We start from the raw sequence: 27,354 nt of genomic DNA, 5'->3' as shown, positions 1-27,354 counted from the left end.
GCCTCGGACTGAAGACTTTATCTCTGCATTATTGTTATTATTTTGTTTGTATCTGATCACAAGGGTCAGCTACTTACAAAGTGGCTACAGGCATAGCCTTCCAAGTACTTCAAAAAGTAAAAAGAAATGGATACTAGTGTACACTGATTATGCTTATTATAGCTTCAAAAATAAAATGGCTATTGTTTTGTTCTTCACAAGAAAACTGGGGCTTGCTCATTGTGTACCTGTTATTCAAATGTTTATTACTCCAGTTATTTTGGTTTTTGTACTGAGAGGTTGGCACAACTTAAATTTTCTCTAGCTAATGAAGAAAAATAAAATCACATATTTAATATTTAATGAGACAACTGGTAGACTATAATTCAATATAACATAGAATTTGGATGTGGGGGGAACACAATGTTTCAAGGATTTTGGACATTAAAGCAACAACTTAACGACAGGAATGATTATGAATGGTACCATTAGCATGAAATTAGAAAACTACTCATTCATGAGTCTTCATAAGAGATGTCTGTCACCTAGAAACCATGTTCCTGTATTTTTCAGGATCAGTGATAAAATGTAGAGATGAAATGCTCACGTCCTTGGGCAGAAGTTATTCTTTTTTTTTCAAGGAAGATCTGTGGATGCCTACCATATGCTAACTATTGAAGTGGAAGAGGATACAAATACTGATGACATCATTGAAATGTTCAGGAAACTTACTGTTTAGTGTAGAATACTAACTAAAACGATAACAGCTTCTGCACAGAATGGAACCATAATTTACAGGGTTGGCCAAAGCCAAGAGAAATCGTGTGTGATGGTTAGGGTGGCATGTCAATTTGATTGGCTTTGGGATCCGTGCTGGGAATATACCCTCTCTCTAGAAATTGTCTTCAGCTTTCTGACTCTGGAATTTACACATGCCCCACCTGGAGGAAACCTTCAGTCAATGATGGACTCATTTTTATCTGGGTAAATGTTGATCTAAAGGAGGAGACAACTCTGCACTGTCATTTATTTCTATGTCTCTCTGTGCATATTAGGACATAGACGGCAGTACTTGGTCGAGACTATTCCTGGGGTCAACCATTTGATGTCTAGAAGTCACCCTTTTCCATACAGGAAAAAAAGGCTTCCAAAAGAAGCCTTTTTCCATCCTTCTGTTTTTTAGGATGTGCTATAGATTTTGTTTAGCTCCTTCTGCTTCCCAGGCCTGCTTTTCCTTTGCTCTTTCTCTCTCACAATGTATGGCAGTTCACCCAAGTCCATGTCTCAGTCTCTGTATCAAGGAAAACAATCTAAAAATGCCAGACAATAGTGAAGGTGAAAGTTGATGCAAGATTAGGGGAAAAATTAAACTCAAACAGCTAGCCATATGAAGGATGATAACCAGAGAACACAATGTCAGAGTATTTTTGAGAATTAATCCTACAGTGAAACTAAAGTGGCCTTCAGACTCTTGCCAGTTATATGAAAGAGAATATGGGTTCTTCTCAGCATATGGATGCACTCTGTCCTTGTAGCTGATGTTCCTAGGTTGTGTGGGACTGAGCTCCAGACACCTTTTGTTGGAAATTCCAGGGGTCAGAAAGGACAAATCATCAGGTTTAGAGCAGCCAAGCGAGGTAGTAGAAAGCAGAGGGGAGTTCTGATGCAGGCTCGTGTTGTTTCAGTGGGGGAAACCTGGGCAATGAATTTGCTAGACCTCAATTATCTCACCTGAAAAGATAAGGAATGGACCTCTCTAGTACCTGGATTTCATCCTGTCTTCTGAAATAGAATTGAAAATGCTAATAACATTTGAAAAATATTATTTTTATAGCTGGGTGGCTTCTTCAGGCTGTGGGCTGCAAAAATAGATAAAAACATTCCCTGGTGCATTCCCCCATTTCCTAAGCCATCTTTATGAAGCCTGTGGCTCTGTGTTGTTCTCCTTTATGCTGAATAACACTACCCATGTGGGTGGAAGTCATTTTTAGCCTGGGTGTCTGGGTTGAAGGCTCCAAGCCCAGTTTTTCCATTGTTTTGCTGTCTTCTGTTCAAAGCAGCCCTTGCCATGCTGAGGAGCATGCTGGCCAGGAGGAAGCCTGGGCCAGAGTGGAGGGTGGCATTTGCAGTTACTCTCCTCCCACACTGAAAAAGCATCAAGTTGCTGGCATGCAGAACAATACTAAGAAGAGCTGGCTGGGATTTTTATTTTCTACTTCCTTTTCCAAACAGCTTTGCTTCATTTTTGGCATAAGGGCAAAATGCAACTCCCCCCTTCAACAAACACTATAAAACCAACTCCAGACAAAACTCCCTTGGTGCTTTAATTAGGCAGCTGTAAGGCACTAAGTCCAGGATGGTGCTGAGAGTTGATGTGCGAAAGTGAGGAGCTCTAATTCATCTGAGGCATGGGGTTGCATGGACTTGTCATTTTAGCTCCTGGTTTATGAATAAAACCAGAAAAGGAGAAAGGTAGAGGGAGTAGGAAGTCAGAGTTGGAAAGGATAGAAGAAGGAATTGTGGAAAAGAAAGATAGTGGAAGATGGTAGAGATTATGGAAGAAAAGGGTAAAGAGTGGGGAGAAAGAGGAAGGAGTGAGTAGAATGAGAAGTTAGAGGGAAGTAGAGATGTGGATAAATTCAGAAAAAGTAGCAGGAATCTTGCTAGTTATAAGGTGTTTTGGAAGAGGAGGGTATGAGCTCCTCAAGCACAGGGGAACTGTGAACGGGGAGGAAAACACTGGTGGAAAAAAATGAGGCAGACCCAGCACAGAAAGAAATGAGGAATGTAAATGGCAGAGGTGAGAATGTAAGAGACTCCAAGCCCAGTGGACCACAATTTCTTAACCCATCTTCTCGCACTTCCTCTCTGCCCAGGAACTGTCTAGAATCCATTAGTGGGAAGTATGAGCTTTTAGACCATGACCCTCTCCCTCACTGTCCAGAGCAAGGGCAAAGGCGGATACCTTAGGAGCCTAACAGAATCTTAGACACAGGATTCTTTCTCTGTCCCCTGCCAGCCTCATAGCTTTGAAATATTTTTGAGACTCAGCTCTCTCATGTAAAATAGGGACAATAGCAGTACTAATTAGACAGTATTGTTGTTCTGCCCAGGAGGGCCTCTAGTGCCTTGTTTTCACCCGCTTTGCCTTTCTAACTTTACAATGGAGTTTCCTGGATGACTGTGGAACCTTTGGATTCTTCCTTTCACAGGCTGCTTCTCTAGGCTCCCAGGAATAATGTCTCTCTTGAGACCTAGACTGTGGCCTCAGCTTGGACTTAGAGACATTATTTCTCTGAAGATCTGAAGCCTTAGCTTTGGAGCAGACCTTGTGAAAGGGCCAAGGATTGTGATTCCAGAAGGTGGTGGCAGAGCTCATACAATACCCTTGTGGCCCTTGTAGTCCTCCATGCTTAAATTTTTGGGCATAGGACAGGCCCAGGAGCTTTGCTGATCAGAATTAGGGTGGGCGGTCACCTTTGAGGCTCTTCTCAGTCAATGGAAAAGTGTGGCTCTGTGCTTCTGTTGACTACAGGTGAAATAAAATCAGCAAAGCAGGTATGTTCCCCGTGCCACAATCAGAGCTAGCTTCTTCAGTTCTTTGAACTCATTTCCTTTCTGCCTTTTTGGCTAACCATTCTCTAGTGGTCATTCTTCTGCCCTGAATCCATGCTTCTTGAAGTCTAGAGACAGTGTATACTTAGGTTAAAATTTAAAAAAAAACCAAAGATATTTAGTGGTGCCTTCCAGAGAGCACAGTGATGTGGTCTGATTTGACTTATATATAATTTGTATATATTGGTCAGAATAAAGGGTCCAGATCAGCATTCTTGTTGTGAAACCCTTTCCTAAACTTTTCCAGGACCAGACTCCATTCTACAGACATCTCATAGCATCCTCACTGTGTTTCCTGATGTTCCCTTAGGTATGCAGGAACGGATTCCCATCCCCATTTTCTAGTGGAGGTGCAGAGGAGCTCAGAGAGCTCATAAACCAGCATGAGAAACAGGCTTATCCTCCAGACTCAACAGGCCAAGAACTCTCAGGAAAATTCCCATAGAATTTATCTGGATATAGAACACTTGCTAGGTAAAAGAAGAGGATTTGTTAATGTGAAGCTTCACTGTCCTTTGGCAGAGGCCAGAGTGACGGTGACAGCTTACTTTGTTGAGGGCAGCACAAGTAAGGATCTTGACTTTGTCATGCTTACCATGATAGTGTTAATGAATATTTAGTTGGGATTATGCCAATGAAAAGATTGGGTGGAAACTGCCAAAATCTCAGACTGAGGTTGGTCATAGAACTCCTGAAATTTAGTTTCAGTTGCTGCTTTTTACCAATTGGAGCGATGAAAGCTATAGAAAGGCTTTTCTTTTCCTCGCAAATGTTCTATATTTCTCTCTCCCACCCCATCCCCTCCTGTAGCTTTAGAGAGCCAGATTGAACCCAGGGGGTATCTAAGGAAATCTTCTTGTCTATTTTTCTAACTGCTTGCAAAAGTCCATGCAGACATGCTTCACAGTGGCCATTGTAGCTGTTCTTTCACAGGGGAGGACTGGGCAACAGTGTTACGTGGGAAGATATTTTCCTTTCTTTTTTTTTTTTTTTTTCTTCCCCCTGTCTGGGCTGCTGGGTCTCTTCCAGGGCTGGAGAAATTAAGAGGGAATTGTGTTCTGTTTTCCCTAGGGCTACATTATGTGCCCAGGCACTTGGCTCAGGCCTCTCTACAGCACTAGTCAGTTTGCATTACAAGAATCAGTTTCCAGAGCTGTCTCTACTGCTGCACTATGAACTCCCACTGAGCCAGGGGCCAGACCTGATTTACTGTTCTCTCTGAGTACAGAGTCTGCTGGCAAAGAAGTTGGGAAGAAGGCATTGAGGAAAGATTGAAAATGCCGTATTACCCTGGTACACTTGCCACAATTTGAGATCTCCTCTAATAGATGGAGAAATCCAGACCCAGCCCTGAGCCAGAGCTCCGGGGTATAGCAATACGCAGGAAATGTAGAATTCCTAAGAGATCAGGAAACAGAGTCAGTAGGCAATGTGTTAATTTTGTAATGGAAAACAGACCCTTTTAAACCCAGTGGGCTAGAACAGACTAGATCAGGACATTGTCTCCCTGAGAACAAAGCCCTGGGAACCCTTGGCCAATGGTTCTGAGACTTGAGTGAGGGTAAGAATTACCTGGAGGATTTGTTAAAACAGATTCTTGGACCTAGCTCCTGAGTTTTTAGAAGGATTTTTTTTTTTTTTTTGGCTGGCTCAGGCTGCCTTAAGGGTGTGTCCAGTGTGGCATGCAGAGCTGGGGATCGAGCCACGGTCCCTTGTACGTGACTGAGTTTCCCCAAGTGGCACTTTAAACAACTGAGCTAACCCCCAATCCCCCACCCCCCAGCTCCTGAGTTTTGGATTCAGGCAGTCTAGGATGGGTCTTAAGTATCTGCTTCTATGGCATGTTCTCAGGTGATGGTGTCCTATACACCCACTTTGTGAAATACTTGTCACTCCACTGGAGGATTACATGGCATCGGGGAGTGTCCTTCTGAGATCTCTGAAGGCCAGGACTCCCTGAGAACTGTGCATACTTTGCTTTTGTATTATTATTTCTTTGAAAATTTAATCAAAGGAAAAACACACAATAGAAATGATCCTAAACAATAATGATAAGCACCAACACACATATGCACAAAGACAGAAACTGCATACTTGGCAAAATGGTTTTTGCACAGTGTTCTTAATTGGAAATGAGTTGAGCTCAAGACCAGGAGCTCCTGGTCTTGAGCTAGGAGCAGTCCAGGGACCCTAGAGCATGCAGGAAGGGCTCAAGCCCAAGGGCACAGAGGCAGGGCAGGGGATCAACTGCTCAGAGGGAACTGGGCCAGAAAGCAGGTGTGAGGATGAGCCGCAGTGCACACCTGTTCACTCCCTTCTGCAGCTGTCTTCTAAAGCATGGGCGCTTCACCATCTGTGCCTTTAATATGTGAAACATGTTCTAAAATATACTATTTAATTTAAAATGATATTTGTCAGCTCACTGCTGTGCCAGCTCCCTCTGCCCAGAAGCATTGCTGACAGAGGCTGAGTACAAAGCAAAGCAAGATGCATGGTCAGCTGTCCAGGGGCTCAGATGCTGGGCAGTGCTGTAAGACATCTGATGCAAAGCTGGGCAGCCTTTTGTAGCAAGGTGCCTTAACTTTATGCTTCCTTGGCAATCTGGAGCCTCCTGGAGACCAGGGTTCTCCAGCGCCAGCATTGGGCACACCTAAAACCTTCTGTCAACTTTCCTCTTTCCCTCCTTCAGTACGGATCCTGTGGGTAAATTTTAATCCCTCAGTATGTGTACCCCAAACATTAATAACACACAAACTACAGTGGCTATGACACATCCTTGCCTGAAGCTGTTGGGGTTCATGCTCCCAGAGCTAGACCTACACTGTCCTTCACAGTCCAAATGTTGCCTCTGTAGTTCTGGTTTGCTTCCTCCATTGTGAAACTGCAGACTTTTCACAGCCTGGGAACTGCAGTTTTTCCTGCTGTGTTATAAATTCTTGCTTGCTCAGCCTGTACCACCTTCCACAGGGGGCCTCTCGGGGTGTCATTTGGGTTTTTTACTCTGTTGTCAGCTTTGAAATAAATTATAGCCACAATTTGTAGCAAAAAGCAGGAGGTAAGTGAGTGAGTTTTTTGTTTGTTTGTTTTTTGTTTTTTGCAGAACCAAGGACTGAATTCAGGTTCTTGCGCTTGCAGGCAAGGGCTTATTCCACTGAGCTATTTCCCTGGCTCCGAGTAAGGTATTGAGGGGTAGGAAAATAGGAGTGTAGAGAAACCCTAGTTCCTGACAGACGTGGTTTCTGGTCAGTCTCTAGAAAATCTTCCCAGTTAAGTGTAGGCCATGAGCTCAGGACTGCCTGATTTTTCTTGTGGGGAAGATTAACTCGTAGTTTCAAAGAAGGACAACCACGAGGTGGGGCTAAAGAGAAACATGTTTTGTCAGAGGTACGAGGCAATTTGCTTACTTTGTGGTCTTTCGAGTTTGCTTTTTCTTATCTTAAAATGAAAATTAAGGCCCAGTAAATCTTAGCAGTTTGGGCTTCTCCTATAGAAATGGCACGCACTCTCAGCAGCGCCATGCACCGTCCTTACAATCTCAAACCAACTGCTTGCCGCCTTCCTTCCTCGTGTATCGTCCTCCTATCCTTCCCTTCTTCGATTCCCTCCCTCACTCTTTCCTCTGCATTCCTCTCTCTGTCCTTCTCTTTCCCTTCTTTTCCCCTGCTGGATTTCATCCTTCCCTCTGTGTCCCCTCATTCTGGCTAGTAGTTCCCTTGTCTGTTGGGACAGTCCAATTTACCTGTTCTCTGCAAAGCACTATTTCAGGAGCGGCTATGAATAAAATCTCCGCTGAACTCTGAAAGAAAGTGCAAATGGAACAGCTTATTCTCTTCTGTCTTTTATTGCTCTAGACTGATTAGCATTATTACTTTGGAGAAATTCTCCAAGCAAAGTTCCAGCTGAATATTTGTGTAGTACTTCCAAGGGAGATACTAACAGTTCTCAGAATAATACGCTAGTCTCATTTCACTGGCATACTTGTGATCTGTCCGTATCTGAACTTTTTATTCTACATTAAAGTATCATGGAGTAGTCTCACCAGTTATACTTTTATTATTTTTTTATTTTTTGTATTTAGGACAGGGTCTATGGGGTCTACAGGGTCTACAGGGTCTCACTTCGGAGATTGGACTTGTAGTGATTTTCTTGTTTTCAGCCTCCCAAGTGCTGGGATTCTAGGTGTGCGCCACCATGCCCAGTCTCAATTGCCATCTCAGTGCATCCTGGGGGCGGGGCCAGCATGGCAGGCCAGGGATTGAACCCTGGCCACTGCTCTCTGCCTAAGCAGGTGCTTTAGTCTGCTGAACTGTCAGGCTGGCCCTACCAGTTACACTTAAATATGAACATTTCCAAGTTCAGAGTGCACAGATAGCTAATAAATAATGCTCTTAAGTTTTAGATTAATTGGTAATTAATTTTTGCAAAGATATTTGAGGATGAAAAGTGTTGCATCCATCATGTCAAATTAACATTGATTATAGAGACTTTAAAGTTTAACACCATGCAAATTTGACTTTTCAGGCTTCTCATATTGTGTTTCCAGAACAAAAGGGAATTTCTTTAGAATTACATCAATTGTTAGATAGATGAAAAAGAGAACTGACGACCTGCATGAACACAACAATCAGACTGATAGCAAACACACACACACACATACACACACACACACACACACACACACACCCCTCACACACACCCACACATACACTTGAGAATTTTGCTACATTGGAGAGGGAATTTTTCTTTTTGGATTTCTAATGTCTTTAATTGTATAGTAAGTCACTAATTATGCATACAAACCTTGATTTTAATCTTTTCTTTTAAATGCTGAATTTAAATCTTTAGTTGATACCTTGGCTCTATCATCATTTCTATTCTCCTGAGTCTAAAGGTAAACTTACTTTTGGAAATTTCTCTAAAGTCTCTTTTCTCCCCATCTGTATCAATTTACACAAGAAACAGTGAACAAGAAAAAGAAAATCACCTGTATACTTTGGAGAGGGCAATTTGCATTACATTATGGGCATACTGGAATGTGGCAAAACGGCAGTAGAAAACTGGATCACTGAAGCAATCTACTAATGATCCTTTCTCATAAGTTGGGATAATAAAATTAATTCATGCAACATGTTGATGCAGTCTTTAAAGATGAAATATACCAAGGGTGGTAGCAAGATAGCTCAGTGGTTTAAAGCACCTGCTTAGGCAAATTTAGGCAAGCACACAGGGACTGAAGTTCTATCCCTGGCACCACATGCCATGCCAGCCCCTCCCCTAGGGTGGGCTGAGCTAGACACAAAAGAAAAAAAAGATGAAATATATCCAGATAGGAGCCACAGGAAGGCCCATCAATCATTGGAGAGGTACCCCACTTGGTGGTGATATTGAATATAGATCCATATCTTATAGGGGAGCAGAAGCTGTAGAATCATATGGACCATTCACTCAACCCCATACTGGTTAGAAGACCTGCAGGACAGCTACCCTGCCTCCTTGAGCTCCATTTCTTCTTTGAAAGGAAGGATAATACTCTTTACTTCAGAGGCTTGTTTTAAATAAATGATGTGAACAAGCAAAGCTCTTAGAGCCCCTGGCAGTGATGCTAGAGAACACCTAGAGAGGGCTACTCGCTATCACAGCAGGTAAGATAAAGTATGGGAGACACAGCCAGCAATAAAATAGTTGTCATTTGGAGCTTATAAAATATATAGTTATTTTTTCACAGTGTCTCCACGAACTCTTGGGAGGAGCTAAAGGCGAGCAGAACATTCCTAGAACAGAGACAAGAAGGCTGATCACTCATATAGCCTGATTCAGGCCTGCTTGTGCCAAGCACAACAGTATTGTGCTGCAATCTTGAAGGTACCAAGGAGGGCATGAAAGGAAGGCATGAAAGGAAGGACCCAGAAGTAGAAAATCTCAGTCCTGGAGCAAAGAGCCATTCTGCAAAGAGAGAATGTCAAGCATGCCTTCTTCCCTTATTCTGTGGGTCAAAGAACCATTCATGTATGCACATCCAGACATAAACGCACACAGGGACTCATGGACACACATGACATGGCTACACGTGGATTGCCACACAGATATACATATATGGACACACAGACATAGAGACACAGAGACACACACAAAAAACATGCAGCTACACACACAACACACATATGTGTGCACACATAGACATAGGTTCATATAGACACACATACACCCAGATGTATAGACACACAGAGATAAACAGTCATATGCAGACACAAACAGATGCATACACCTGTACACAGACACTTAGAGACATAGATACACACAGATACAGCCACACAGGTATACACATATGCCCCTATAGATATATACATACAGATGTGGCTACACAGACAGATACATAAATATACAGTTCAGGCACATACACAACCCCCCCCACCTCTGTGAGTAGCATTTGACAGCTAGATAAGACCATAGTCCTTAAAAAGAAGGATGTCATTTTCAAAGGTGAATCTCCAATTTTTTCATGATGCAAAATAAGAAAGTCTTGTCTGGAGTTTGGTAGGAGAGAAACATTGCTCAGTAGCTCTGGAGTGGCAACCGTGGCATACTTATATGGGTATCAGTGTACTGCAGATTTTATTTTTTTCTCTGCAGTTTAACATGAATGTCTTTCTTACACATTCTTTCAGTCTCTTTTTATGAAGTAATGCTGGCGAATTTAGAAGACTTGTACTTTGTCAAAAAAGAGTTGTATTTGAAACATGTTTCCATAACGACAGACTTTTTATATATAGAAACAGCACTACCTGGTTTAAAAAAATTTTCTGGAATCAAAGGGTGAGTCACTTTATGCCTGGCAAGATCGTAGGACACTCTGGGGGCAAGTAGAAGGGGCCTAGAAATATTTTCAAAATGATGAGCTCATGAGAAAGTGAGCTGGGAACTGCTTCGCCATTTCTCTTTGCAGGTTTTTTTCTAGATGCAGGCTGGTGAGCAGTCTGCTAGGAAGGCTGGGTGCATACTGGCGGCTCCCTGTATAGCACTTCTCTCTCCATTTCCTCTTTGTGCTTTTTTTTCTTCCTCCTTTCTTTCTCCTTCACTTTCCTTTGGCTTACCAGGTTATTAATATACTCAGGTCTTTTGCTATCACTTGTGTGAGCTGATTAAAACTATAGATCCTAGGCCTCATTCCAAGGATCTTGATCCAGGCCTGGGCGTCCACATTTCTAATCCTCTTCCCACATTGTTCTGCGCTTATGAGCCTGTTTTGAATTTATTTATTTATTTTTTTGTGGTACTGGGGATTGAACTCAGGACCCTGCACTTGCCAGGCAAGCGATTATTCTACTGAGCTATCTCCCTGAGCCCGTGTTCTGAACTTTGATGGAAAAAATAAAGAACAACTTCAGGTTGCCTTCATCATGAATTGTGTGTTATTGTATTTGATCTTGACAACTAGCCATTGACAGATACAGAACCTGAGCCCCAGGGAGCTTGTGAAATTTGATGAAGCTTAACTATTCACTCATTTATTCAATGAATCATTGAGTGATTTCCTCTTTCAGAAACTTTTAGGGTTCAGAGTCTGTGCTAACAAGAAACACAAGAACAAAGCATGATGGCTCTCCTCAAAGTCTATCATATAGTGGCTATTCTGGCTCACTACTGTTCAAGCCAGAGCTCAAATGCCAGCTTCACATTATATCTTATGTTTTTAGGAAAACTTCAAAATGAAACTCCAAACATATTACAAAAATTGTGAAAAATGTTCCTATGTACACTTCACCCCACTTCTTCCATGGCTGACATCTTAAAAAAACTTGATAGTAAGTTACTAAAACCTGGAAAGCACTGACACAATTCAGTTACAAATCATACTCCAATTACTCACTTTTTGCTGTTAAGCTTTTGTCTTTTAAGTGCATGAAGCCACCAAGTCTTTAAGTGGTCTTAAAGATCTTACTTACCCTTGATACTGTCACTTAGTCCAAATGCCTTCTGGTCTCTGGGGCACTAGATGCTTGTAGAAAAGGAAAAGAAATAAGAGGAAACATATTGTATACTAGTCAGTTTGCTTTTCAAAAAATAAAAACAAATGAAATATCTAGTGGACAACATTGGTGCTCTGATCAGATATTGCTCAAAGGACGCCTGTTGTACGAGGAGTCACTACCAGTGGTGGAAGGCACTAGAGGACAAAAAAGCAGCAGAAAGGTCTAGGACTGCACATATTCAATTTATTAGTTTCATTAGGGACTTGTGGACAGAAGTGTATGTCAGGTAGCAACAAGACAGGAGTATCCTGGACCCTGCGGCAGAGGTTCATGTGTTAAACTAGACAAAGGTGGCCTGTGGCTACCAGAATATGCCTGCACTTTCTCAAGAACTATTCTTATGTTAAGCAGCAATTAAGAGACAGCCCAGGTATTATTGTCTGGCATGAAATGTCCAGATTCTCTAGGGTTTGGAAAGAATGCCAGAGTCATCTGCCAGGTAAGGGGCAGTTAGAACCAAGATGGGTGTAGTTATGTTAAGCTTGGAGCCTACATCCTGTTTCTGGGCCAATGTACCTAACTCTGGCTGCTGTTAGTGTGACTTACAACTGACTTATAGTATCCCCTTGTCTAGTAAATTGGTCCTCAGTCAAGCAAGGGCTGTTTGGACCAAAATATGAGGCTCCCTCCCCCTCCTCACACAGCTTCCAGTCTTCAGCCAATGACCAAGTGACATGGGGGTACAGAAAACCAATCCTCTTGCCTCAGGCCAGGAGCAAGTCTGAGACACAGTTCATAATTCAGAGCTCCCAGAAGGACAAGACAGGAGTGCATCTCCAGGGGGGCATCACAGCCTTGATCAGCTCTCCCCTCTGTCCCAGCCTGATCCCCTTACTCCTTCCTTCTGGGGTTACACTCTTTAATCCTGTACAGATCTTGTGCCTTTAAGGCCCAAGAAGACTCTAATTCTAAGAACCTGAGAAAATGGATATGCTTATCTTTTTCTTCACTTTAGAGAAGAGCAGTTATAGATTAAAATTCTTTGCTTTGTAGCACATTAGAGCACCTTCACACACTTGTGTACACATACACATACACATACACAGATGCACACTCATCTGTACATGCTCTTTACCATGTTCTCTTTCTCATGCACATCTTACTCAAAGCAACATAGTAGATGGTGGTAGTGATCTAGGGATGTAACTGAGCTCTCTAACATGTGATCATGCAAACAAAAAAGTGAATCTCAGGTCAGTGACTATGAGTTTCACATCACATCATTTCTCACTTTGTGTACATTACTTTGAGATAATCAACACAATGTGAATACAAAGCAATTTTAGTTGTAGCATAACATCTTGGCTGGAAATCTGAATTACTGTCTCCTTCCTCTTCATTGCACAAAGCCACCTTTACATGGATTGAATTGAACTGGTCATTTTTTTTTTCTTCAACACAAAATAATATCAGTCCAATGCTCCTTGGCCTGCCTGAATGATCATGGCCCAATCAAAATCATGCAGGGTTTCAAGAGCCCAAAGCTAAACACCAAGCTGAGATTTGGGAGCCCAGGGCACCGTCTCACCTGCTAGATGTAACCCCCCAAGGCATGTTTCTTTAACATTATGGGCTTATTTTCTCATAAAATAGAGATATTACCCCTTCATCCCATGAAACAAGGATACAATAATTTCAGTGAAAGATGCTTTATAAGCTTATAAAATACTGAAGAAAGACATTCACATCCTTTTCTACACCCTCATCCCTGGTGTTGCGCATTTCCCCCTTACTAAACTTCCTCCTTTTGTGTCTCTTTTCTTTCAAAATATTGATGCTGTTTTCTTTTCTACCAGCAAAGTCTCATCTATTTTATATGATTTCTCTGAAGTATTTTGACTCACTTTAAATTCATTTTTCCCATGATCCTGACCAAGAGAAAAATAAAATATGATCAAATAATGAATGATACAATGTGTCTGGAATCTTATAGATAGCTAGTAACCCTACATTGCCCAAATCTGTCACAAAGCATAGAAAACAAAATGTGTCTACATATTTGGCTTCACCTAATTTTGCGATATGATTCTTCTGTGCTCTTGCAATCAAGAGGTTGCAAAAGATATTCCTAGCAGTTTTTCTGCAAACACTCCAAGCGTACTAAGCCTTTCCTTTGTGGGATATTTGATACTGGTGATGAAACACTCTTCTTCAGTTACCTTTCAGTCTGCTATGAACACAGAAGTTAAGGAGTTAGTAGGCATTCAATAAAGGTGATTTCAATTGTATCCCATAAATTACGATAAGTTGTGCTTGCATTTTCATTGAATTGTAGATATTGTTGAATTTCTTGTTTAATTTCATCTGTGACCCATTGGTTGCTGAGTAGGGTGTCATTTAATTTCCATGTATTTAAGGTTTTTTTCTGGTTTCTTTCATCATTTATTTCCAGTTTCATTGCACTGTGGTCAGATAATGTGCATGGGATAGTTTCTGTTTTCTTACATATACTTAAGCATGACCTATGGACCAGTATGTGGTCTATTTTAGAAAATGACCCATGTGCAGCTGAGAAAAATGTGTATTCAGCTGTGTTTGGGTGGAACACTCTGTATATGTCCACCAAATCCATTTGTTTCAAGCTCTAGGAGGCTCACCTGAGAATTGTTGGCAGCAGCATAAAGGCAGACTAGGAGAAGCTTCCAGAATTCTGTTAGAGATGACATTTGGAAAAGATTTTGGAGTTGTTGGAGGCTGCTAGTTCTCTTGGGCAGTTCTACTGGAGGACCTTGTTATGCTGGTTTTCCTAATAAACTTTGAAGAAGCTTGGGTCCTCATTTTAAGCATCACTTCCTAGTTCCAGAAGGGAAGATGGTGCAATGCTCAGCCTCATGAAGAAACTTGTTGCATTGGCTTTCCTGATAGGAACTCAGCTTTCCTCTTTGCTGGAAGAGCTCAAGACCTCACTGTTGCTGAGGATGACTGTGGTACATTTAAGGGGAGATCTAGTGCTTACCTTGAATATTGATTCCTGGCTCCAGTTATGATCTCTCAGCCTACTAGCAAAGGCCTTCATCCCATTGGCATTGACTTCCTAGCTTCTACCACTGACCTTTGGGCCTTTCCGGTAGAGATCCATGAAGCAGGCCTGCACAAGACTTTGTTGCAGGCTCTAGGCCTTCAGCTGGACTTGTGGGAGGCACTGCTATGAGCTCTAGGTTTTCATCTGGACTCATGCAGGATATTAGGATCCAGGCCCTCAGCTAGAGTCTTTAGTTTTTATGTGTGTTAAGTGCAGATTTCTTGTACTTCTTGTATGTGATTCTTGGATGATTTATTATAAAATACTATTATGAAAAAAATCATAATAAAAGGTTTCATTCTAGGAAAAAAAAGAAAGGTAATTTGAGGAATGAGGAACAGGGCCAAGACTTCTGGAATGGGAGACTGCCTCTCTGATTCCAGTTTTTACTTTTTCTTACTTCCACAAATAAACTAATAATTTTCTTCTATCTAAAATCAGATATTAACATCCTCCCCCAAGACTGCCTCCACATAGAATGCCAACAGCTTCAAAATAAAACAGTCCAGGTTTTGTATGCTATTAAAATAGAGGATTTATTGACATAAAGTTAATTATATTGAAGCACACCAGAGGAAACACAAGATTAAACTTTTGCCCAAGATAATTCATTTCTCAAAACTCAGGCAAGTTATTCTAAAATTTGTTTGAAGACACAGTCTAAGCATTGTAGTGGCCTAAGCAATGGCTAAGATCTGGGCCTTCTGGAAGCTATTGCTGCTGGCTTGCTGAGCTTGCCTCGTGAAGTCTCCAACAAATCTCATGGCTGCCGCTCTCTAGCATGGTTGACTCAGTAAATGCACAGGTTCAACTTGGATATTTTGTACCTCTCAGCCTGTAGATATTTAAGCTACAATCAAGAATGTTTCATGCATTATGATGTCATCTTTTCATAATAACAAACCAGCAATAGCAGCAGCAATGAATTTTACATTTCCTGTTGTGTGCACTCTGCCCACCAGTAACACCAACCTTCACAGAGTCATTGTGAAGCTTTGTCCTTGGTTCCCACGTCTAATATCTTACCAACTCCTATTGATTCCATTTCCATAATTATTAAATCTTTCCATGCCCCTAAATTTTTAGTGTCTATGTTACAACCTAAGGATCCCTTTTTATTTTGCCTCAGTTGTTACCATCATGCCTTTGTGAAGCCGTTCTCAATCTTCTGTAGTCCATTCTCACCTCCAGGGGAGCAACTTACAAAAATGAATATTTGGGTTAACTTTTGAAATAGAAGACTGATGTATCTTGCCTCCTGTCTCTCAAAAGTCTCTTAAATGACAAAAGGAGATTTTTAAGAACAGTAATCACAATAGAGTTAGAAGGCAGAGGCCAAAATGAACAGTGAAAGAGAAAGCTGAAAGAAAATCCTAAATAATAAAAAACAATGATGTGATCAGTTTGACAGTGATACCAGAATGGGAGAAATGATAACCTAAAGCACCCGAGGTGAGAGCATTCTTCTGCAAGGCGATGCTGAAAAATCTTGAGGTTAATGTCAGTTAAGTAAAATATGTGGGCCACAGGGTCATAACTAGAGGAATTAATTGAACAATAAAACCAATTGTCAACATTTGAGTCTCCTGAAGATGTCTCTCATTCTCCCACTTCTATACACAGCATGTGACAATGACACAAAAGCCAGCAGCTAGTTCCTGAAGAAAAATGGGTGTTCTTTGGAGGAAGATACTCTCCTGTAGTTCTGGGATCTGTAGAAAACCTGAGCAGGTCCAAATTCATTTAGAGTTTTCCTCTTTTATTCCTATTTTTTAAATTATTATTTTTCTTCATACTATGTAGGGACTTAAAGTTTAACATATCAATACTTGATGGAAAATACCTGTTCCATGTTATGCCTAAGATGTTTGATATTTAGACAGACAGGGTAAGCCAAACTGCATAGGTTGCAGGGTAATAATAAGTTTCTCTTCTGGAGGTTTAACAGCCTAATTTTGCAAATCAAAAATTAGAGAAAAGGAAGGGCTGCAAGGTTAGCCAACATTTTGGCCCTACCCTTTCAAGGTCAGTGAAGACTCAAGACATAAGAGAACCAATTCTGTAACATCATGTAACTCAGTTGTGTCCCAAATTTTCTGATCAAGACTATGGAGCCACAGAGGAATGTGATTGATGATGCATAGTGTGCCCAAGGACAGTCACATGGAAAGAAAACATTCTCTGAGGCTTTCACAGAGAGCAAATTGGTCAAGAAATGGCTGTGACTCATCCACATGACTGACACTGACAAAAGATTTACAAAGTGCGGTACAGGGTTATAGGATAAATCCTGAGGGTAATTGACTGAATTTATCAGATACAAAACCTACATTTCTTGTTATATAGGTCTTGCTTTATCTTGCTGTTAACCATCCAGCAGAAAAGTATGAAAATGAAGTATATAAAGTAAATCCAAGTTAATATGCTGAGTTGGGAAAGGCTCAAGTCAACAACTTCTGTGGATAATCCACCACTCTTGTGGACTGCCGGACTGTATTGGATTGTTTTGAATTCACGCACGTATAGTATTTAGATGTCAATGGAATACTCATCTCTGACAGGACTAAACAAAAAAAGAGGATACAAAGGAAGGACCATTTTTGTATCTGTATATGAAGAATAGTTAGGATAAATATACAGCTACTTTCGCTTAATTCAATGAGAAGAAAGATTTGTACTAATAGTGTTTGGGCAGGATATCCTATCTGCTTCTTGTACTATAGATAACCACTGAGAAGATAACAATGTACAATATATTAATTATTGAAACTGTCTTATTAATCAGTTTTGAAACTGTCTCATTGCTATTTGTTGCTCAATAAAATAAAAAAAAACCCAAAACCCCAAAACCAAAAAACCTCCCAAAATTCATTTAGAAATTAACACAGCGGAGTCAGTGAGATAACTCAGCGGACCAAGTGCCTGCTTTGGCAAATGCAGGACCAAGGGTTCGATACCTGGTCCTGCATGCCATGCCAGCCCCACCCCTGGGGTGTGCTGAGCCAGCGACCAAGTCAGGGTGTGGTGATGCATGCTGGTGATCCCAGTGCTGGGGAGGCTAAAACAGGAGGATCACTACTAGTCCAAGCTCCATGGTGAAATCCTGTATCAAATACATAAAAAATGAAAGAAAAAAAAAAAGAAAAAGAAATTAACACAGCAAAATTAACATTAGAATGGGAACAATAAGGACATGAAGAACAAAGCAATGCCACTCAGGAAAGCATTCCCACATGGAACCCAAGCCCTCTGCATATGGCAGTTGTGGGCAGCAGACTGCAGACAGATTCCTATGGATGCACACAGTAGGCACATGTGTCTCTCTCTTGGTGGAGCCTGCTTTTTGCTTTCACTCATAGAGAAGCATGTTAGGGAAAAAGACTTGGAGAAAGTTTAGCTCTTTATTCACAAAAATGGCTGTTCGACCAACAATCACCAAGCATCAAAGGAAGATCAATCACACAAAAATGGATTAAGATTAAAAAATAGCAATCTTAGATTGGAGGAGCAGAAATAATTGGGAAATAAAAGGGAACATAGTCTCTTTTCAAAGAGAAGCAGATGGGAATTATTTCTATTAAAAGGAAAGATGTTATTGTTTGTCGTAAAAAGGAATGAACAGTTAGTAAAAGTGCAATCCCTGGAAACTAAAAGCATACCAAATGTAGTTGAGAAGATAACTTAAAACTCTGATTAAATAACAAAGATAAAAAGTGCTAAAGACCAAAGTTGGAAGGTAAGAAAAAGAAATCTCTCATAATAAAAATGAAAGTTGATGAGAGCATCACTGCAGTAGAATGGAGAGAAACTGAAGTATATTCGCATATGGAATAGTATGCAGCAATGAAGATGAATATCCCATAACCCCACACAACAGCGTGGAATAATTTTACAGATATAAAGCTGAGCAAAAAGAGCCAGCCACAATGATTTCATGTAGTTTTACTTCCTTGCATATCTGTCCATAAAGCTCAAACCCAGGCAAAACTATCCCATGGCATTGAAGAAAGTCAGAGGCAATAGTGTGATGGTAATAATCTGAGGCGCCCTCTGTGTACTAGTGGGATTTCCTTTTTACCTGGATTCTGGTTACATTAGTTATATACTTTGTGAAAATTTAACAATTTGTACAATCATGCTTTTTTTAAAAATGTATTTTCTATTTGTATACTTTTTTTTTTTGAATTGGAGTCTCACTGTATTACCAAGGCTGGCTAGGCTGGATTCAAGTGATCGTCCTGCCTCAGTGACCGGCTGAGTGACTGGCTCTATAGGTGTGCGCACTTGCGTCCAGCTCGACTTGTATAATTTTTACCAAAAACATAGAACAGATACAAAACTTCATCCATTCAAATTCACCAATTTATCTCTAACAATCTGGGTTTTGTGTCATATTCAGAAAGCCCTTTCCTAAGCTTATACCAAAACTTTCTTTTTCTTGATGGCTTCTTCTAATACATTTGTAATAAAATGTTTTTGTTGTTTAAGTTGCAAGTCCATCTAGATTTTATCTTTCATAAAAATGCTTTAAAAAATGATTGTGTGTCTTACCCACAAAGGTATAGCATATATTAAATCAATTCTCTGTTATTAAAGGTACATACTGCATCTAGTATTCACTAAGAAAGGGAATCCATCTATCTCTCTATTATCTATTTATCATTTGTCTATCTATCTATCATCTATCTATCATCTATCTTTCATCTATCCATTGAGGACTGAGAAATAATGAGTTTAATATTCATCTATTAAGAGCTCCAGAGAGGACAGATGTAATGGAGTAGAAGAAAACAGTGGAACAGAAAAAGAGGTTTTCCCCAGAGATGAAGAAAGCCTGAGTCTTCAAAGTGCAGTGACCCAACCTACAGTGAAGGCTGGGAAGAATGTTGAGAAAAAAGATTCATACTTAGGAACAACCAACTTAAAGTTAACAAACTCCAAGGATGAAAAGAATCTTTTAAGGTTTCTATAAATAAGAAGCAGGTTACCTGTGACACAGTGAGAATCAGCCTGACATTAGACTTCTCAATGGCAAGAATAAAGAAACATCCGGGCTTAGTTCCTGTTTTGTTTTTGGAAAAAAGAAATGACAAACTTCAAATTGTATGCACGTCATTATCCAAACTTTCAATGAAAAATATTTTGGAGAAATCAAGGTCTTGACATGTTTACCTCCTGGGCTGCCAATTTGAACATAATTTCTTAAAGAGTTTTCCTTAAACTTAAAAATAAACATAAAATGAGGTCCATGGACTTGTGCTAGCCAAGCACAGTAGAACTTGTGCAGAAAGAGCATCAGTGGGGCCTGTGGTGCTGCTGGAAGCTTTCTTTCTTTCTTTCTTTTTTTTTTATATTTAGTGCAGGGTCTACAGAGCTGCACTACACACATTGGATTCATAGTGATCCTCCTGTTTTCAGCCTCCCAAGCGCAGGGATTACAGGAGTGTGACCACCACGCCCAGTCTCTTTTGCCCTCTCAGTGCAACCCAAGGGCAGGGCCGGCATGGCATGCCGGGGACTGAACCCTGGTCCCTGGGTGTGCCTAAGTGGGTGTTTTAGTCCCCTGAGCTAACTGGCTGGCCCTGCTGCTGGAAGCATTCTTTAAGGAACAAAGGTTTGAGGAGGTTGGTTGTTTTGTACATGCTCACAGTTCAGCTCAAAACTGCCAAGACAGTGTAGCTCCTTTATTTTTCTGTAACTGAAACAGTGTTAATCCTGACCCTTCCTTCCCTCTTCTTATCCACGGCTAAGACTATCTTGCCAGATAATCTTCTCAACTTGTTCAAACTCTATTTATGAGGCAACTCAGTATTTTTCTGGAGATAGGCCAATTCTTACCAAACTTTTCTTTCCTCTTTGTCTTTCCTGTGAGGACATTCAAGATTTTTCTGGGGGTTGGTGATTGATGTCCTACTGCTGCTGAGGGGGGTCTGCAAGCACATTTCAGCAGCTCTATAGGCACTCTGAGTGTTTGCAGGCCTCTGCCATGAACTGGGGGAACTGCGGGCTCTGGAGCTCCTGGGAGGTGTCTCTGGTTCTGACTTTCCATGCTTCACGCTGTTATCAGAAGTAGTTTTTCCAGAAGCCTGGCTCTCAATAATCTCATTAGTCTAACAAAATCCAGTTTATTCACCAGTGTCCTTGGCACCTCCATATCCCTCCCTCTTTTGTGTCCCCTGTTTTTTGTGTACCCACTCGGGAATCCAAGCTGCTATGCAGGCCATATCCAGACAGCCCTCTCCCTCTGCAGCACATTCTCAGTTAATGGTCACTTTTACTTTGTGTCCATGACTGGAGGGCTTTTTATAAGACACTGCAGCCCCCAGCAGCTTAGACATAAGAATTGGTAGCCAGCCCCAGTGGGCTCTAGCCAGAAGGCTGGTACTGCATACTTTCTGCAGTTTTGGCCTGGAGAGCAGACAGGCTTTCCATATTTATTTATTTTCTTAATTTATTTGGTATAGGGTCTCACTATGCAGCTTGGACTCATAGTGATCCTCTTGTTTCAGCCTCCTCAGTGCTGGGATTATAGGCATATGCCACCACGCTCAGTTTCGGGGGCTGGCATGGAATGCTCATGGTACCAGGGCTGGCATGGCATGCAGCGCTGGGGATCAAACCCAGGTCTGGGCACTTGTCAGGCAGGTGCTTAGATTGCCGAGCTATTTCCCTGGCCAGGCTTTCCATATTTCTCACTGCTTCTCCACTCTTTCTCTTCTCCAGCTCACTGTAAAACTCAAAGGGCTGAGCCTTCCCTAGTGGCAAGATTGTTCTACACTGACTTCCCCCTTTTCTTTTTGGTATGTGGTGCAATTTACCTTCTTTAGGAGCCCACAAAATACATAAATCTCTTTTTTCAAAGTGAAAGAAGAAAATCCTTTTTTAATATCAACAGTGCTATGTATTATTCTATCTGCTACCCACTCTCTTCTTTCCTAATGTGATAAACTTTAGTCTTCCCTTAGTCTCGGGCCAGCTAGCATTGCTTGGATTCTTCCCAATCATCTCGGTTCTTCCAGATGTATAACCACATAGGTCATGGAAGTTGTCGTAATTTATTTGTGTTCTTCTATTCTTGTTGCATAGTCCCCCTAGAACACATGCTCCTAGGGAAAAAAAAGTTCACAGTTCTGTAAAGCACTCTGAACAGGGGTTGGAACCACAGCTCCCCCTGTTCTGCATCTTTACTGTCCTCCATATGGTAAGATAGTCAAGGCAGGAGGTGGAAACACTTGTGCCTGTGTCGCCCATCATGAGGTGTAGGTTGAGGGTGGACAAGGCCCACATTGTTCACCTTTTTCAGCATTTGGGGGCTGTTTCTAAAAGGGTGTCTCACTGGATAGGAGTGTGAAGGTGCCCATATCTGGCTCTGTCACATTGGTACTGCCAAAATATAGTATAAATGTCTCTGTGCCTCTGATTTTTCATCAAGATGCTCTGTACCTCTGAAGTAAACTCATATGACTTCTCTGAGTAGCCACATGAGGTGGGAGGGCCATGCTTCTCAGAACACTTTGGTGCCAAAGTATCAGAAATAGCAGAGCTGGAATTCCAACCATGTTCTGGTGACTCCTGTTCACCGCTAAGTTTTGCAGTATTTATTCATTTGTAAAACAAATATTTTGTCACTAGCTCAGTTTGTGAATCCATGTGATAGGGATAATAACGATTTCCTAACTAGATTTTTATGAGGATTATAGTAAAGTACATATAACTCAGCACAGACTATCATAGATCTATGCTACTTGACAACTCCTACTCCACTGATAAGCTCCTCCCTTGCTCCTCCCTTAAAGTTATAGTAATGAAGAAATTGGCCATCCTAGAGCTATATGATGACATGTGGGCAACAACAGCAAATGCAGATTGTAGAAGTCTACTCTACATGTCATCTACTATATTTGGAAGAAGAACCCTTTAGCTTGATTCTACTTACAGAGTGGAGGATAGTCTCTGGTCAAGAAAAAACAACACCTGAGTTGGCAGGAAACCCAAATTCAACTGGTAAGAAAAGGAAAACAAGTCCTGGGTAGAGAAACTGAATAGTCTTCAGAGAATGACACAACACTTAGTTCATAGATTTCCTGCTGAAGCAGTTGGTGTATCTAGTGCTTAGAACTTGGGCTTACAGTACTTATGGGAATTGATGGTGGAGTTCACAGGGATGTGAATAGATATCAGTGAGAATAGATTTTATTCCCTCTCCACACAATTATTCCTGTCACTCCTACCCATTAAGGGGCTGTTCCTGCAGAAAGAGTAAATCAACACTGGGAGATTCAACAGAAGAGTCACTACAAACCACTATTCCTAGAAGAAAGAGTTTTCTTCACAAAAATGTGTGTCGTTTATACATGAGTGTTATTTACACAATGAATACTACTCGGCTATACACAAGGATGTAATTCTTTCAGTTGCAGGAACATAAAAGGACCCGAAGAACACTATGCTGAATGAAACAGGCCAGAAATATAAAGATACTACCACATGTTCTTATTTATTTGGGAACAAGTAAATAACTTTGTAGAAGTATCAAATGAAGTAGTGGGCAACAGAGATGGGGAAGGATATGAGAGGAGAGAAAGAAAGAAATTAATAGGGACTTTAGGAGTTGGGAAGTATGGCATCTGGGAGGGAGGCCTTGAGTAGAAGTGGAGTGGATGGATGTAACCAGTGCATAATATATGCATGTATAAAATATGACAGAGAAATACATTACTTTGTACAATTAATATATGTTAATTTTTGAAAATCTGTATTTTCAGTTGGATTGGCTGTGTGACATCTAAGAATTCTGAGTATAAACAGATATCTCTCAAAATTATTTGAATATTTAATTTCTAAGAAGTAGATTATACTTTTTCAGTCACTGATCATGACAGTACAATACATAAGAGAAGAATTTAATTGGTTGATGTAAGAATAGATTATGCATTAGTTAAGACAACAGAGCATTAGTATTGGTAATAGCTAAATCCCTCAAGTGTCAGGCTTAACAGGGTAGTTTATTTTTTCATTCATGCAAAATTTAAATGGATGCTACTAACTGATGAATTACTCTCCTGTGACAGCTCAAAGACTGGGGCTCCTTCCTCTTATGGCTCTGTTTTCTCCAACATGTTTTCTGAAATAGTAGCAAAGTGTAAAACAGAACATAGGCTCTTTCCTTTGATGATTTTGTGGACCCAGAAAGGATGTGACACACATCTTCAATTGACATTCTCTTTGGCTATAACTCAGCCATCTGTCCATACCTGACCTAAAGGTACAGGGAGATTTAATTCATGTGTGGGTGCAGGAGGAGGAGGACACAATGTGGGGAGCACCCAGCCAGATTTGGCTATGTGTTTTATTCCTCTTTATATCTATCTGATCACATCCTGTTGGGGTAGGGAATACAGAAACTGTCACTTATAACCTTTGAATAAGGCAGGCAAGAAGCAGAAAAGGTTAGGTTAGAAAAACTTATAATCCAGAGTTACTAGTAGTCTCATTCTTTGAGGGATAAAAAAATTTAGGGAAGAAAAAGGGCCTAAGGAGGTGTGAAGGAGGAAGCATTTCTAAGATTCAATAGTGGTGGTGTCAGGCAGACACAGGATAAGGCATCCTTCTTTATTTAGTCACTCTTTCTTCATTGTCCAGTGAGTTCTAGGAAATGGGACTTTTAAAGTACGCAATGTATCAAAATGTGTGTCTAATATACAATCTTTTATTTCTTAGAAATAGTTTTATTTTTCATCAGCCTCATTCCCATTTTGCTTAAGCATCAGGAGAACAGCTCAAGACCACATGGAGGTGGTTCCTGCCCACTCAGTGGCCTGCATGGTGGGGGCTGCAAACTAATCTTCTGTGGCTGGCTGAGCACTCCAGTCTTTAGTAGGAAACTGCTGAATGGGCACAGAAGGCACCTGCATGCCCTTTGACCAGTCTGCGACCTCAGGCTGAGCAGCAGTGAACTCTGGAGCTGGTGCAGTCCATTCTTCCTGAAATTCCTCCTTGATTACAGCCTTTTCAGCAGCAGCCTGCTCTTCTTTTCCAATCTCTTCATGATCCTGGTAGAAGTAGAGATCAGGCATGACTTCCCATGGGTGTTCATGGGAGATGGTGCCACGCATGCGCAGCACTTCCCAGGCTAGCATCCACCACATCAAACCCACAGAGTGAGCTCCCTTATTGTTGCATGGGATGGCAATGCCCACATAGCGCAGAAGAGAATCTGTGTTGCACAGAGGAATGGTTGGCAGATTGATGTAAGATGCCTCCGTTAGCGGCTGGTGGTCAGCCCTGGGGTTAGTAACCACCAAAAGATGTGGCTCTCAGAAGGCTGCCTGGATCCGGTTAGTGAAAGTTCCAGGAGTGAAGTGGCCAGTGATAGGAGTAGCTCCAGTGGCAGCAGCAAACTTCAGCACAGCCCACTGGCCAGTGCTCCTGGAGGATATGATGCTGACGTCAGCAGGGTTTTCAATGGCCACGATGGCTCGAGCTGCCAGGAGGAGCTTCTCCCAAGTCTGCTTTAGATTTATGATGTAGATTCCATCACTTTTCCTTTTATAGATGTACTGCTCCATTTGGAAATCCAGGTTGGTGCCACCTAAGTTGGTTCCTGAAGCAAGGAACTTGAGGACGTCCTCTTCCTTCATTTGTAGGACATTAAGGGCTCCAGACATCGTGAAGTTTTCCTTTAAGTTATGGTGGGAATCAAGAACAATGCTGTATGGACCCCTGCCTGGGCAGTACGGAAAAAGCTACAATCTTAAATTATTTCCTTAATACAGGGATATTTTTAAAAATGGATTTAAGGCAGGGTGTACAGGGTCTAAGGGGTTTTACTACAGAGATCGGACTCATAGTGATTCTCCTGTTTTCAGCTTCCCAAGGGCTGATATTACAGGCATGCACCACCACACCCATTCTCAGTCTCAGTCTCAGCATGCCCGGGGGGCAGGGCTGGCAAGGCAGGCCTGGGGATAGAATCCCAGGCCCTTGTGTCTGCCTAAACATCCACTGAGCTATCTGGCCAGGCCTAATTCAGGGATTTTGATCATATAAATATTTACATCAAGGATATATGATAAATTTGTACTCATCATATTAGCAGGAACTTTTTAGTACTGTGTTGGGAAGGATTCTGATGTCATATCCAGACTCAAAGGAAAGTATGATTGATTAGTAATGTCTGTAAAAGAATTGGATGTGGAAACAGTGCCCACCATTGTTTCTATTGGTGGCTTTTAAAATGAGGTAAACCAAATGTTATTTACAATATATGTTAAATCATATTTACTCCTTAGTCCAAATTACATAGTCATTTTCATCTTCAAAATAGCTCTAGTCCTCCACATTGTGGGTAAAGCCAGTTTTGCATTGGAAAAGTAGGAACAGATCATTTTAGAGCTTGAAGATTTGGAAAGGGGTGAAAAGAGAAGCTTAAGGCACAATATAGTGAGCATCTGGGTTAATTCTTCTTTCTTTGCTGTCTTACGTAGTCTCTCCTTCTGTGTTTCTCTTTGCTCTGGAATGCTCATAATGGACTAGCACAGTGGAGTTCCTTGCTTTAATTTCTAGCCAGATTTGCTCAGTGTATGACCTTTCCTGGAGAACATGAGGTGGGTCTGGAGCAATTCTTTCTACCTCCTCTTACCCCCTTCCCATTCCTTTCACAGTACCTATTAGCCTCACAACTACATTTGCTACTATATACTGCACTCACAGTGTAGCCTTCACTGAACTTCAGGAACAGTTTTCTTTGTCCTGTCAGCCCTAGGAATTAGTGTTCTGTTTTGACAGCCTCCGAATGCTACAACAATCCTCCCTTGCTTAAAATTTTCCACATTTCTTTGAGTGATCCCTTCATAAGGTCTTTATACCTGAACTATTCATATGATATGGATCCTCAAGGGTCCCTGACTGATTCCAGGTCTTTGGGAGTCCAAATGGAGAATTATATTGAGTCAGGCAGAAACCACACGACTCCAGCAGAGGCTGACTTTAGCTCAATCATTCACTAAGATTAGTTCTCCTTCATTGCCCCTTTCCAAGCATTGGATGTCCTTTTTCCTCTTCAAAATTGAAACTCAACTGTAAAATGTGGCCTGGAATTGTTAGTTCTTCAATATTTGTCTCTAGAGCTTCAGATATAAGGATGAGCTTGAAATATTTGAGCAATATTATCTGATCTGGGGAGAAGTTTTGAAATCCTAGAGGATTTGACTCTAATTTGGCCAGGTAAATTGCCCACTTAGACCTTCAGGTCAGATTCTTATTCAAACATGTCATTTGAGTGAGTTTAATTAGCTGATTTTTCTTGGATTAAAAACTTCGATTCCAGGACTGATCCTTGAGGAAGGACTTAAGAATAGAAAGTTAGCATGTTCTGTCCTGCTGTCTCTATCCTAACCTTCCAGCTCCCTACTTGGAAGTGAGCAGCCAGCTGGGAATGTCCTTCCTCCATGTGTGTCCTGCAGAGAATGCTTCTGATGTGTCACTTCTGGTTCAAAGTATGATTGGTGCCAATGTTCATGTGGGTGATAATGCTGGGGACTCGTAAATCCATACCAAGATTTCATGCTTGAGATTCAGCCTCAAAAGTGCATCTGAGAAGAACCTCCTCAAAGTACATCTGCCAATACTGGGGAGTTGACATGGGCTGGGGCCTCACTGGTGTAGCTGTGCTAGGAATCAAAGTGCTGACCCCCAAGTCCTCTCTCT

At 41.3% G+C, this 27,354-nt stretch overlaps 1 pseudogene; it reads right to left on the bottom strand.

Annotated features, from left to right (window-relative positions):
* Positions 1 to 24,425: 24,425 nt before the first annotated feature.
* LOC101592444 lies at positions 24,426 to 25,313 on the bottom strand (annotated as a pseudogene).
* Between the last annotated feature and the right edge of the window lie 2,041 nt (positions 25,314 to 27,354).

The sequence above is a fragment of the Octodon degus genome, unplaced genomic scaffold (assembly GCF_000260255.1).
Source record: "Octodon degus isolate 3935 unplaced genomic scaffold, OctDeg1.0 scaffold00071, whole genome shotgun sequence".
NCBI lineage: Eukaryota > Metazoa > Chordata > Mammalia > Rodentia > Octodontidae > Octodon > Octodon degus.
The sequence above is the reverse complement of the archived record's forward strand: the minus strand, read 5'-3'. Positions and strand labels throughout refer to the sequence as shown.